This window comes from Heptranchias perlo, chromosome 14, assembly GCF_035084215.1.
Source record: "Heptranchias perlo isolate sHepPer1 chromosome 14, sHepPer1.hap1, whole genome shotgun sequence".
Lineage (NCBI taxonomy): Eukaryota > Metazoa > Chordata > Chondrichthyes > Hexanchiformes > Hexanchidae > Heptranchias > Heptranchias perlo.
The window spans coordinates 35796861-35810364 of record NC_090338.1 but is presented as its reverse complement, the minus strand read 5'-3'; the positions used below and the strand labels follow the sequence as shown (position 1 = coordinate 35810364).

The following is a 13504-nucleotide window of genomic DNA, read 5'->3' as shown; positions in this document are numbered from 1 at the left end:
TTGAGATGCTTCCGTTAAGTATCAAAATACTATGAAATCCTTTTCTATTAAATAGTTTGATGGGTAACAAGTTGTACATAGCTGAGATGGGATACAACAAAACTGACTGAATTCAAAGAAATTGGGACAGTGTAAAAGTTTGATTACATATGAAATGTGCTTTAATATATGTTAATCTGATGCACTTACTATCTTAATTTATGTTCCCATAGACAAATGTGATTTAAAAAATGGGTGCTGGCCCTCACAGCTCCCTAACCAATGTTACAGAGATCTCCAATGGGTGACTGTAAGGAACCAGAGCCACAGAAATTGAGGGCCATGGTCACCTTTGTTTCGCCGGATAAGGCCCTGTGAGCTGTAGACTGCAATTTTGGGTGCCGTATAGCATTGACGCTATATTTAAAGCCCACTGCATGGATTTGAGGTTGTTGGAGCAATTTTATTTTCAAAGCATGATAGATTTTTTTTGTTTGCTTCAATTTGAATTGTGCCCTTGACTATTTGTGCCAGTTACGTGATTCACTGTCAAAAAAAGTAGCAGATGATCTTGTGAACTTAATGGCACTGAAGTTGCTGGGAAAATAACATTGAGTTTAATGCGCACGCCGTTATTAGTGTGTAAATGAACAGCAATTTGCGGTGAGGAAGAGATACCCTGTGGGTTGCGAATTGCCAGAACTTGATGGTTGATTTGCGTCACTCCGCCGTTAGCCTCGCAAAAATGGCAACTCTCCCTCAACCTCCCCGTGAGTTTTAATAAATTGTTGCATTTGCGCAGTAAATACAAATTAAACTCGCCGCAGGAAGTTAGGGCTGGTACTTAACAGGGGAAGGACCCTTTTAATGATTAGATTTATGTTCCTGCAATGCCACTGAACCACTCCGGCCCTGAAAGGGAACAAATGAAACTGTGGAGTCTCACTCCTGCAGGTAGTAAATTGTTCTTAGAGGTTTTTAAAATTTAAATATTTTTTCCTACTTTTCCTTTGTTTCTTTTTTCTCTCTCTCAATCCAATCTTTCTTTCCCTCTCTTTATTTCTCTTTCAGTAGCTGATTTGACTCTAATTCACCCAATTGCCTTCTCCGTCATTCCCCTGTTTCTTTCTCAGTCCTTAAATCTCATTGGTTAAGGAGATAGACTGTTGTTCCTGTCGTTTGCCAAGGTCCCAGATGCCCCATTGACCTTGCAACTATCACCTGTCAAATGCAGGTCCTCGTAGCTCCCTAGCCAATGTTACAGAGATCTCCAATGGGTGACTGTAAGGAACCAGAGCCATAGAAATTGAGGGCCATGTTCACCTTTGTTTCGACAGATAAGGCCCTGCAAGCCATAGACTGCAGCTTCAGATCTTCCTGCAGCATTTCACAGAGGTGGCCAATTACTTCTCTGGTGAGGCACAGTCTGTGCGCACACAGCTCCTCCAACACTTTCTGGTATGACATTTGCTCCCTATACACTCTGTGGAGTGGGGTAGTAGCAAGTTCGAGGCAGCCTCCAGCCATGGTGCCTCACGTGCTGTTTCTCCTACCACCTGCCTTTGTTCCTCTTCCATCATCGTCCATGATAATGAAAGGCCGTTGCAATCCTTTGACCTCCTGAACACGTTGAGAGGGGTAGCAGTACTTAAAATATTGCCTTCAGACACTTTCAGGACTCTGGATGGCAGAACTGGCAAAATCGAAGATCTCAGTAACAGAGAAGCAGAGAATAAAATCTGAGAGATCAATTCCAGATTGTAGAGATGAAGTTCCACAGCTTTAAGGGTCCTCCCCGGCTAAGAATCATGTAAGAGTCATAAATCACATCGTTATCAAGTAACCAAGGGCCCACCTGTGCTATGATTTCTCAGTCTAAGTGGATGCAGCGAGAATAATAGCATAAATCCAGGAAATCTGCGATCACCATTGTCTTGAATGGGGACGGAGCTACGATAATCAACTTTTCACAGTTTCAGCAAAGATTTCGGCAAAAGTCCCACAAAACTGTGCCGTAGCGTGAATAGTGGCATAACTCACTTACGCCATCATTTCCTCGAACTTTTGCGGTGGAAAACAGACCCAATGACATAGAAACAGCATTCCAATGGCGCAAGTTTCCAGGAAATTCCCACCCATAATCCAAGGCAGACTCAGTTTGTAACAGTTACCTAATAAATAAAATTTGACTTTATAAAAGACACAAGTTCCAACTGGACTCTTATCCTGTTGTGAGTTTTAAATATGAAATATAGCCACAGTGCCATCACTAAGTTGGCCTATTCAGCAGCCTCTGATTGAAACTCATCTGTTGCTGAATTTTGAGTGAGATAGTGTTGCTGATGCTCGAATTACCACAAACATATGGATCATATTGTACCTGACCCTCTATGGCCAGCCGAGTGTTATATGCAGCACCAATTAAAGAAGAAATGGAATAGAGATATTTTGCTTGATGGCTAAAAAATATTGAGTATACTATGCTTCCATTCTGGGAAGGTGTTTGCTTATTGTATCACTGCAAAAGTAATTAAATTTGGTGCTTGGTGCGTATTAGGTGACTCAAGCTAACTGGATTTTAAAATACAGAGTTAATTCATCAAAGGAAACATAATTACCCTGAACAGGCTCTATCACATTAAATGGGCCAAATTTTGCAGAAAAATAGAATTATCCTTGTCATTTCTGCATTCTATCTGCTATAATGGAAAACTGACAGGGAAGTTCACTTTGCTTGATAACCAGGAGCAGAACTGAATTCTATGGCAGTCCTCCCACAGTAGCCTAATATTCATGCTGTTTTTGTTTAACAGGAATAAATTGTGTACATAGTGTTCCCACTGTACTACAACAACAGCAATTATCACTTTTGAACTGGAACCCCACAGCATATCACTGATAGTAAGAGCAGTCACTGACAAATGTTGTGGCTATAGTTAGATTTCCCTAATGCAGCACTGACATTACAAATTATAGCCAAGTATTTTGCTTCTCATTGGAATGGAGACTATTATAGTCTGTGAAGTCATACTCTGTGCTATTATAGCAGACTTAACTATGTGTGGTTACATTGATTTATATTATGAAAAAATAATTTGTATACACACCTTCTCAGAATCCATTTTGCAATATTAAAAAACAGGTTGGAGCTCGTCTAGATTATTTCCAAAGAAACCCCAAGGTCCTATCCTATTTACACGTAACTAGCTGTAATTATCTCTTCACTGCTAAACTCATGTAGTTAGCACAACAAATGATATGACAGTTCTTTAAGAATTACCATATCTTTTATTTGATGTTTATCTAGGCTTTGAATAGTTTTTCCAAGCACTTGTTTTTGCTAACTGGAATACTATAGTCAACTAGGAATGGATTTTTGTTTGACCACAGCAACATGAATTCAGCATACTGAGTGCACCAACGTGCAAATCCTTTGTCCTTCTCAGCTGTGCTGCAAGAAAAACAAATGATGCTGTATCTGCGAGGATAAATCTTGCAGCAAGCATCAATGGTTCAGGGGATAAATGCACTGGCTGATGTTGTACTGAGTTAGGGGATCGGTACCCAGGCTATGCTTAGTTAACTAATCTCTACAGAAAGGAAAAATCAGCCAGATAATTCATTCCTAATTGACATCCAGTAACATCTGCTGGTAAGTGAAATGTGAGGAAGTCAGGAGAGGAGAGACTGCGAAGACTAGACACCAGGGTGAGAAACTCGAGGGCAGCAGAGCTGGGTATCCATACCCCAGCAAAAGGGAGAAAAATGGAAGAATTTTTCTTTTTGCAGAAAAGTACTGGGGTAGATTTTCAACTTGCCTCCTGGGTATAAAAATGGTCACCCAGATGATGTGTTGAAAATCTATCCCATTGTCTCCTCAGGGCTGCAGATCAATCACATTGCAAGAACATTTGTGCTTTACTGGTGTCACTGATGGGTCTTGTCAGCTGGTGGCCACGGGATAGAATGGAAATTAGCCAAGATTGCTCTCTTTCCCTGCCTGTTAGCTCACAAGATCACACTTACTGTGATCCTAATTCTTGCCTATCATTCTTACATTAATTTTAATAAACTGCATATTAACAGTGTAAGAACTTTTACATTCGAAATAAGAATTTATGGAAAATGACACATTATTGATGTTTAATATAGGAGATAAATGTTCAAAGAATTACACCATATAGACACAGGCCAATGTTACTATCAAACATACGAAAATTACACTGCAGGAAAAGACCGCCTGATTCATCGAGCCTGCCTCCACAGTCGTGATGCGTGAAGCATCATGATCAGAAAATCCCCTACCCACCAGCAGCCATGTAATCTCCTGGAAGAAGCAAAAAAACAGGCAAAAGTCCAGGGCCAATTAGGGAGAAAAATCTGGAAAATTCCTCTCCAACCCCCTTAGGCAATCAAAGCTAGTCCAGGAGACCACATTGACCATGCTTATATTACTCCTACTTCATCTACCTTTTATATGACGCAATCTCTGCCCCAGCCAGAAACTGGTCCAGCTCTCTTTTGAAGGTTTGCAGAGTCAGCACTCATTGCACAAGCTGGCAACTTGTTCCAAAGGTCTTCTATCCTATGAGAAAAGAAGAACTGCCTAACATCTAACCTAGCCCTACTCTTGCGTAACTTATACACATGACCCCGGTCTTCCCCAATCTATTAAATTGAAATAATTGATACCTCTATCAAATCACCTTAATTCTATGCATCTCTAAAGTGAATAGGCCCAGCTTTTTAAGCCACTCTGGGTAACTAAGGTTTTTTAAGCTGGGAATTATTCTTGTGGCCCTTCTCTGAACCTTTTGCAAAGACTCTATATCAACCATGATATGAGGGGACCAAAACAGGATGCAGTATTCCAAATAAGGCCTAACCAAGGTCTTGTACAAGGACAAGATAGTGTGTTTTGTTTTATGTTCAAGAATTGTATTATTCATGTGAAGTCAAATTTCATTACAACCTGTAAGTTTGTGTGGAAGATCCCAATAATTTGCAGTTCACAGTATGCTGCTCTCCATATTGCATCCCTACAGTCAAGTATACTTTTCTAACTTTAGCTGATTTATGAGTAAATCTGTTACAGCCCACAATTCTGTCCTAATCATGTTTAATTTATATAATAATGTACACTTTTTAATATTGTTCTGTTGTTAGCATTATGACCAACGTAGAGAAACTGTAGCTAAAGCTAACAAGGTATTGGGTTGTATTATTAGAACTCTTCAGTATAAATCAAATGACACCATTTTGACACTAGTCAGACCGCATCTAGAGTACTGTGCCCAGTTTTGGTCCCCCCACATGGTGGGTGATATAGTGGCCTTGTAAAAGGTCCTGAGGAAAGCTACAAGAATGATTTCTAACTTAAAGAACCTCAGTTACTCAGATATGCTCAAGGACCTTGGTCTATTATTTTAGAGCAGCGTAGACTTAGAGTGACCTGATAGAGGTCTATAAAATAATGAACGGGATGGATAGTGTCCCTATTGATAGATTATTCCAGTTTAACAGATTGGAGAGGACCAGGGAACACAAGTTTAAACTATGGAAGAGTAGGAATAGACTGGATGTTAGGAGGTTCTTCTTTTGCTAGAGAATTGTGAGCCTCTGGAATACGTTGCCGACTGGTGACGGTGGGTGCTGACTCTCTGCCTGCCTTCAAGAGGGAACTAGACTGGTTCCTGATTGAGGCAGAGATTGCATCATATAGAAGCTAAATGTCTTTATAGATAACACTTGGTCCATGTGATTCCCTGGACCGTTTTTGATCACCTGAGGGGGTCGGAGAGGAATTTTAGAGTAAATTTTTCCCTTATTGGCCTTGGGTTTTTTCTCTTTTTTTGCATCTCCCAGGAGATTACATGCTGCGGGGTTGGGTGGGAAGGTGAGGGGGTGGGGTGCAGAAGTGTTTACCATGATGGTCTGGCCATCATGGTGTGGTGCAGGCTTAATGGACCAGGTGCTCTTTTCCTTTTCATATGTTCGTACCATGTTTAGGAGATTTCTTGCTGTTGCTTTAGTGTATAGCAGCTGGAGGCAATTGTTACAAGGTCAATTTATCACAAAATTGACCATAATGATTTTTGAGAGCATAGAAAGATCTAGAGAAATTGTACCATGGTGCTAATAGTAAATTTCATGTGACAAATGCTATAAACTTAAAGTCCTGTTCAGCAAGTGATGGTTAAATTTACATCTGAACTTTTGCATGCAAAGGACAGAGTTTTGGCAATTTTATGTGATGAAAGTCGAGGTGTCTAAGGGCCGTGCATTGTACCATTGCAAAGGGGGCATGCAGTCAGCCTGCGCCCAGGCCTTTGTCAATACTACTGTAAAACCGGTTGCTAGGTGATGAACAAGAGCAGCCTGATGTGACATTGGCTGCTTTTTTTGGCACTTTCTAACAATGGAGAGATTGACACCCGAAGTTTACTATCTACACCAGGAAACTGCAGCCACAAATACGTGTCCTACAACTTTTTGACAACACAATGCAGCTCTAGTGTGCCCCTCCTGCAATTAAACTGCCAAGCAAAATTTTACTGGGAAATAATGCATCTAAGTCTACGCTGCTCTAAAATAATAGAGCAAGGTCCTTGAGCGTATCTGGTTGGTGGTGCCAGTTGCCCTGTTTTTTTTTTATCTTCACTGATCATTGTTCCCCATTTAGTTGCATTATCAGGAAACGTGCAAAGTAAAATTTCAGCTCTTTTTTATAGCCTTAGGAGAGAATTGGTTTTGTACAAGCGTGTCTATAACACAATGGAATTGATTTTAACTCAAGCCTCCAAGAATAAATGGAATGTAGCAGCCCAAAAATGGCTTACCGCTCCGTATATGCCATCATCCTGACCACCATCATCCTCACAAGAACCTTCCGCTGGGTGGCCAGAGTGCCTGCCTGTTTCAGGTGGGGGTCCTTTTAACATGCAAATAGGGATCCTATCATGTATGTAGGACCTTGACTGCAATCTTGACAGACAATTGGGTGGAGCATGCACTGTGGACACTCGGCTTAGTTTTACTGCGCAGTACAGCAGACGAGGCAGCAGCAAGGTAAATTTAGAATTATTTTTTGGGGAGCAGCAGGAATGCTCCTGCAGGCTCCACAAGAAAAATGTGGGCCACTGGCTTTCTGGGCTGTTCCTCCTCTGTGATTGCCCCCTCCCCCTAGACTTGCCTTCCTGCTGGCTGGGTGGGCCTCTGGGCCTTGTGATATTACTGCGGCCCGGAGCCGTGAGCTGCAGCGGGACACCCACAGCTTGCCAGCGATATGGTAGGAACATAGGAACAGGAGTAGGCCATTCAGTCCCTCGTGCCTGCTCCGCCATTTGATAAGATCATGGCTGATCTGTGATCTAACTCCATATACCTGCCATTTCCCCATTGTCAATGACCATATCCCCACTTTCAGTTTTTAAGGGGCCAACACTGCTCCTGACCACCCTCTTTTTCTTAATGTAACTATAAAAGTTCTTCGTATTGGTTTTGATATCCCCTTGCAAGTTTCTTTTCATACTCTCTTTTTGTAGCTCTTACTATCTGTTTTGTGACCCTTTGTTGATCTTTGTATCTTTCCCATTCGCCAGGATCTGTGCCATTTTTTGCCTTTTTGTATGCCCTTTCCTTATGTCTTATACTGTCCCTTACTTCTTTAGTTGTCCATGCCTGTTTTTTTTGGCAAGTAGAATTCTTGCCCCTCAGGGGTATAAACTGATTCTGTATCATGTTAAATGTTTCTTTAAACATTTCCCACTGATCATCAGTTGTTTTACCCATTAACAGATTTGCCCAGTTTACTGTGGACAGTCTCTGTCTCATCCCATTGAAGTCGTCCTTACCCAAATCTAGAATCTTAGCAGCTGATTCACTTTTTTCCCTTTCAAACACTACATTGACTCGATCATGTTATGATCGCTATTGGATAGATGTTCACGCACAGTTAAGCTGTTAACTAAATCTGGCTCATTACTCATTGCTAAATCTAGTATGGCTTGCCCCCTTGTTGCCTCTAGGACATACTGCTGTAGAAAACTATCTTGGACACACTCAAGAAATTCACTACCTTTCTGACAGTTGCTAGTCTGCTTTTCCCAATCCATGTGAAGGCTAAAGTCCCCCATTAAGACCACTATGCCTTTCTTACACGCTTGTCTAATCTCTGCATTTATACAATCTAGCACTTCAGAGCTGCTGCCAGGGGTCCTATATACAACTCCCACTGTAGTCTTAGATCCTTTCCTATTTCTCAATTCAACCCATAAGGTCTCTGTTGGCTGCTTACCTCTCGTTATATCCTCCTTTATCATTGAAGTGATTTCATCTCTAATCACTAAGGCTACTCTCCCCCTCTTCCATTTTCCCTATCTCTCCTGTAGACCTTATAACCCGGTATATTTAGTTCCCAATCCTGACCATCCTGCAGCCATGTCTCAGTGATAGCTATCATATCATAACCTCCAATTTGAATTTGAGCCTGTAGTTTATTTAATTTATTCCTTATACTCCGTGCATTTGTATATAGAACTCTTAGTTGGGCCACACACTCTAGCCTGACCTTCAGCTTTGATGCTTGGTTAATCGCCTTGCGCCTTCTAGTTTTCACTTTATCTAGTGCCTAAGTACACTTTCTTTCTGCTGCTCTACGCTTTTCCCTTTTACTTGTTCTTGAACAACTGTTTGTACTATTTGTATTGTAAATTTCCCCTGGGTCTTCCCCTCTCTTGCTGCCCTCAACTTTACTCCCTTCTGACTCCTCGCTCAGGTTCCCATCCCCCTGCCACTCTAGTTTAAACCTTCCCCAACAGCACTAGCAAACACCCCCGCGAGGACATTGGTCCCAGTCCTGCTCGGGTATAATCCGTCCCGCTTGTACAGGTCCCACCTTCCCCAGAACCGGTCCCAATGTCCCAGGAATCTAAATCCCTCCCTCCTACACCATCCCTGCAGCCACGCATTCATCCGGTCTATTCTCCTGTTCCTATACTCACTAGCACATTGCTCTGTCAGTAATCCTGAGATCACTACCTTTGATGTCCTGCTTTTTAATATATCTCCTAACTCCTTAAATTCACCTTGCAGGACCTCATCCCTTTTTTTACCTATGTTGTTGGTACCGATATGGACCACGACTACTGGCTGTTCACCCTCTCCCTCCAGAATGTCCTGCAGCTGCTCCGCGACATCCTTGACCCCAGCACCAGGGAGGCAACATACCTTTACATACATCCTGGAGTGACGTTTGTGGCCACAGAAACATCTATCTGTTCCCCTTACAATTGAATCCCCTATCACTATAGCCCTGCCACTCTTCTTCCTCCCCTCCTGTGCAGCAGAGCCACCCGTGGTGATGAGACCTTGCCCTGAAAATGGACCAGGCCTCCCGCCACCCATTGGATAAAATCTACTCTAAAGTCTGTATGCGCAATACAGATTTTGGTTCTGTTCACATAGGCATATTGTCAATGCACTATACTATATTTCTGTTACTTTGATTTGTCCATGTGGCTGATGTCGAGGTGCATTGGCCCCTTTCATGCCTGTAATCAGTTTTAACCTCAGATGTACGCAACGTCTGTAAATTAGATAGAACTTGCATTTACAGGGTTCTCAGTTTAAAGTGGTCAGATTTAGCTCTGTAGTATCCTCCCTGTTGAGTCCATTGAGAGGAAAATCTGACTTATCAGAGAAGGACTCAGCACATCCATTCCTTCCATTTGCATTGTTAAGACTGACTGCTAAATATGTTCCCATGCATATGGCAATTATTTGAATTAGTTATGAACATTAGTTAACCTGAAGATCAAGTAAGTGATGATCTGGTTTATTTACCCTGGTTGTCATTTGCACAGATGAAAATGAGCCCCCAAGCAGCCTATTTAACACCAATTAGACATTGAGCTTTATCACACAGAAAAATAAGTCTGAATCTCCGCCAAGGCTATTTCTCAGAGTATGTGACTCATGTTTAAATTAAATACGATGGAAATCAGGCATTTGCACCTGGCAAGGTTCCTACTGACAGTGAAGGTAAATAGAAATATTTGGCCGAAGACAGAAAATTTGAGTCTAATTTTTTGTAAGGAAAATTTCTCCGCAATTGAAGAGTTAGTAAATAATTCGATACCCTCCCCAAGGGGACAAGACTCTAGTCAATTCCTCCTGCTTGAAGCATTATTAAAATCTGCTTTGAATTGGGCTTAACTTTTTAATTGTGCAGGTAATTGAGAGAGGATAGCTCTACTTTACACAAAATGACTAGAGGAACATTAAACCCTATGAGAAATGTGAGAACTGTTGCTACCGAGGATTAATGAGATGGTAAATTCAACAACAATTTGAATTTATAAAGCACCTTTAATATGTCAAAGCACCCCAAGCTGCTCCAATGGGAAGGGAGAATTGGACATTCAGCAGGAGTAAGGAGAAAAGTTAGAGGAGGTGACTGAAAGTGTTGTTGAACAGATGAACTTTGAGGAGCCTCTTGAAAGTGAGGAAAGATACAGCAAAGCACGAGGGTTTAAGAAGAGAATCATGAGCAGGGGAACGGTGGGTGAACGCTCTGCTCCTGATGGTGTGCGCACAGTCAGAAAAGCAGATGTGATGGGCATTGAGCTCCAGCAGGTTACAGAAGTGTGGTAGTGCAAAGCCAAGGAGGGATTTTTAAATGAAGATGAGAATTTTGAAATCAATATGCGGGGAAACAGGGAGCCAGCAGATGTTGGTGAGAATAGGAGAGATGTGTGAGCAGGGTTTAGCACAGGATAGGACGTGGATGGTGGAGATCTGAATGATTTGGAGTTTGTGTAGGTTGGAGCTGAGAAAGCTGGTGGGAAGAGTGCTGGAGAAGTTGAAGAAGCTTGTTGTCAACCCAAGAGATATACCGCCATATGCTTAGCACATCAAATGGTGCAACTAACCCTTTAAGAACTGTTTTAGATTGCAAGCTTGTCACATAATGGGGCCGATTTTCGGGTGAAGGAGCGGGTGCATCGGGGGCGGGGGCTCCGAAAATCACTGAAATGCTGAGCGGGTTCGGAGCCTGGCTCCAACCTGCCAACTTCCGGGTTCCTCAGTGACGCGTCCGGGTGCGCACGCGCCTCCCGAATGCGGAAGTCCCACTGGCAATTAAAGCCGGCGGGATGATATTTTGCATAGTTTGTCAGCTAGTTGAAGTACTTGAAGTACTTCATTGACTCGACGTTTTGGCAGAGTTGCGATTTTGAAGCATCCTCAGCGTGTTTGCCGTGCTGTTGAAAACACTCCCTATTGCAACAGACGTGTTTCAGCCAGCAGCCATTGGGAGATGCAAATGCTTATTTGACAGGTGGAGAGAAAACATCATTTATTGCAGCAGGGCACTCTGTCACTTCAGACAAAGTTTTGGCTGGAAGACCTTTGTGTTTTCACTCAAAATTCTTACTTTCCACCCAAAACTCTGCTGTTCAAACATATTTAACTACTTTGCGGACCCCCTCAAGCTCTCACCGTCAGGATGGGGGACACCGTGGCTGCATTCACCACTACATCCGAGGACAAGCAACATCACCAGCCTCGCCAGGCACGGCGTCCACCTCCGCCACGTGGAGCTCCACAACACAGTGCTGCGCCACAGGCACCTGCACAAAAGCATGGTGGGCAACAACAGAGAGCGACATTGCAGGAGGCACTACCCTTGCAACAGGGTCTACAGACTGAGGCTCAGCTTCCTGGACCTCTCTGAGGAGCAGTGCATCAGGAGGCTTAGAGTCAGGAGGCTTAGATGTCGCAGACATCTGCAGCCTCCTTCGTGGCGAGCTGCTCCCGGCTGGGCCGAGCAGCATCTCCTTACCTGTCACTGTCAAAGTCACCACTGCCCTCAACTTCTTCGCCTCCGGATCATTCCAGGGTGCCACCGGGGATGTCGCGGAGTCTCAGTCGTCTGCACAAAAGTGCATAAGGCAGGTCATCAACGGCTTGTTTCGCAGGGCTTCGCACTATGTCAACCTCCCCATGGACGACCTCAGCCAAACGGAGAGGGCAGTGGGATTCCACGCTGTGGCTGGCTTCCCACAGGTGCAGGGTATAATCGATTGCACCCATATAGCAATACGAGCACCTCCGCACGAGCCAGGACTGTTCATCAACAGGAAGGGCTATCGCTTCATGAACACTCAGCTCGTTTGTGACCACCGCAAGAGATTCCTTCACGTGTGCGCCAGATACCCTGGCAGCTGCCATGATTCCTTCATCCTCTGGGAATCCAACATCCTGCCCCTCTTCCACGCACCGAACACCCATAAGGGCTGGTTCCTCGGGGACAAGGGATACCCTCTGCACAGGTGGCTCATGACACCTCTGAGGAACCCCACCACCGAGCAACAGCATCGATATAACGACAGCCACATTGCTACCAGGTCTACAATTGAGCATGCTAAAGGGCTGCTCAAGATGCACTTAAGGCGCCTTGATCGTTCTGGGGGAGTGCTTCAATATGCACCAGACAAAGTGGGACGCATTATAGTCGTGTGTTGTGCCATGGTACAACAGAGAGGGGTGCTGCTTGAGGAGGACCCATCCACATCTGCCACCCACATTGATGAGGAGGAGGAGGTGGAGGTGGAGGAGGAGGAGCAGGAGCAACCCACGAGCAGAACAGCGGTTCACCTGGCTGCTCGTGAAGCCAGGGAGTCACTGATATGTGAACGGTTGTCCTAACATCAGATAGTGTGAAGAGTCCAGTCCTCACTTGGATAGAGTAGCACCCACACCAGCACCGCCCCCTGCACAAAACAGTCCTGCAACTACACATACACCCACTGTAGAGTGACCCAATGGGTCGCATTAAGTGTCGGCGTTCATGGTGAACCTCATGAAAGGGCCTTATTTCAGAAGCCAGTCAAGCATGGCCAAGACGTGGCAGTAGTGATGACAATAATAATATTTAATGTGAGTTTAACAAAAAGCAAATATAAACAAAAAACATGACCAACTGTCAAACACCCTTGTGCATCCCCTTCGTACTTACAAAACCTTCACCTTTCGCTTCCGACTACTTCTACGTGGTGCATCCCCTGTGACTGCAGCAGAGGTCGTGGCAGGTTGCGCTTGTTCATGCCCTGACCAATTAGATACTTTGGGCCCACGCCCTCTGGGTTTTGGTGCCCGTGAGGGCCCCTCCAAAGACTGCTCCACCTGCACCTGTGCAGGGGCAGACTCAGTCACCTGGAGAGGAGGCAGCATTGTGGGTACTGGTTGAGAGGGGGGCAACGGGTGAGTCATGGGGGTGCTTTTAGTGGCGTCCCCACTTTTTTTTTTATTCGTTCATGGAATGTGGGCGTTGCTGGCAAGGCCAGCATTTATTGCCCATCCCTAATTGCCCTTGAGAAGGTGGTGGTGAGCCGCCTTCTTGAACCGCTCCAGTCCGTGTGGTGAAGGTTCTCCCACAGTGCTGTTAGGAAGGGAGTTCCAGGATTTCGACCCAGTGACTATGAAGGAACAGCGATATATTTCCAAGTTGGGATGGTGTGTGACT

The 13504-nt window shown here is 44.0% G+C and overlaps 1 protein-coding gene across 8 annotated transcripts in view; it reads right to left on the bottom strand.

Moving 5' to 3' along the window:
• LOC137332430 (myotilin-like) overlaps positions 1-13504 on the bottom strand; it is a 112661-nt gene that overhangs the window by 11619 nt on the left and 87538 nt on the right. The window lies entirely within an intron of this gene.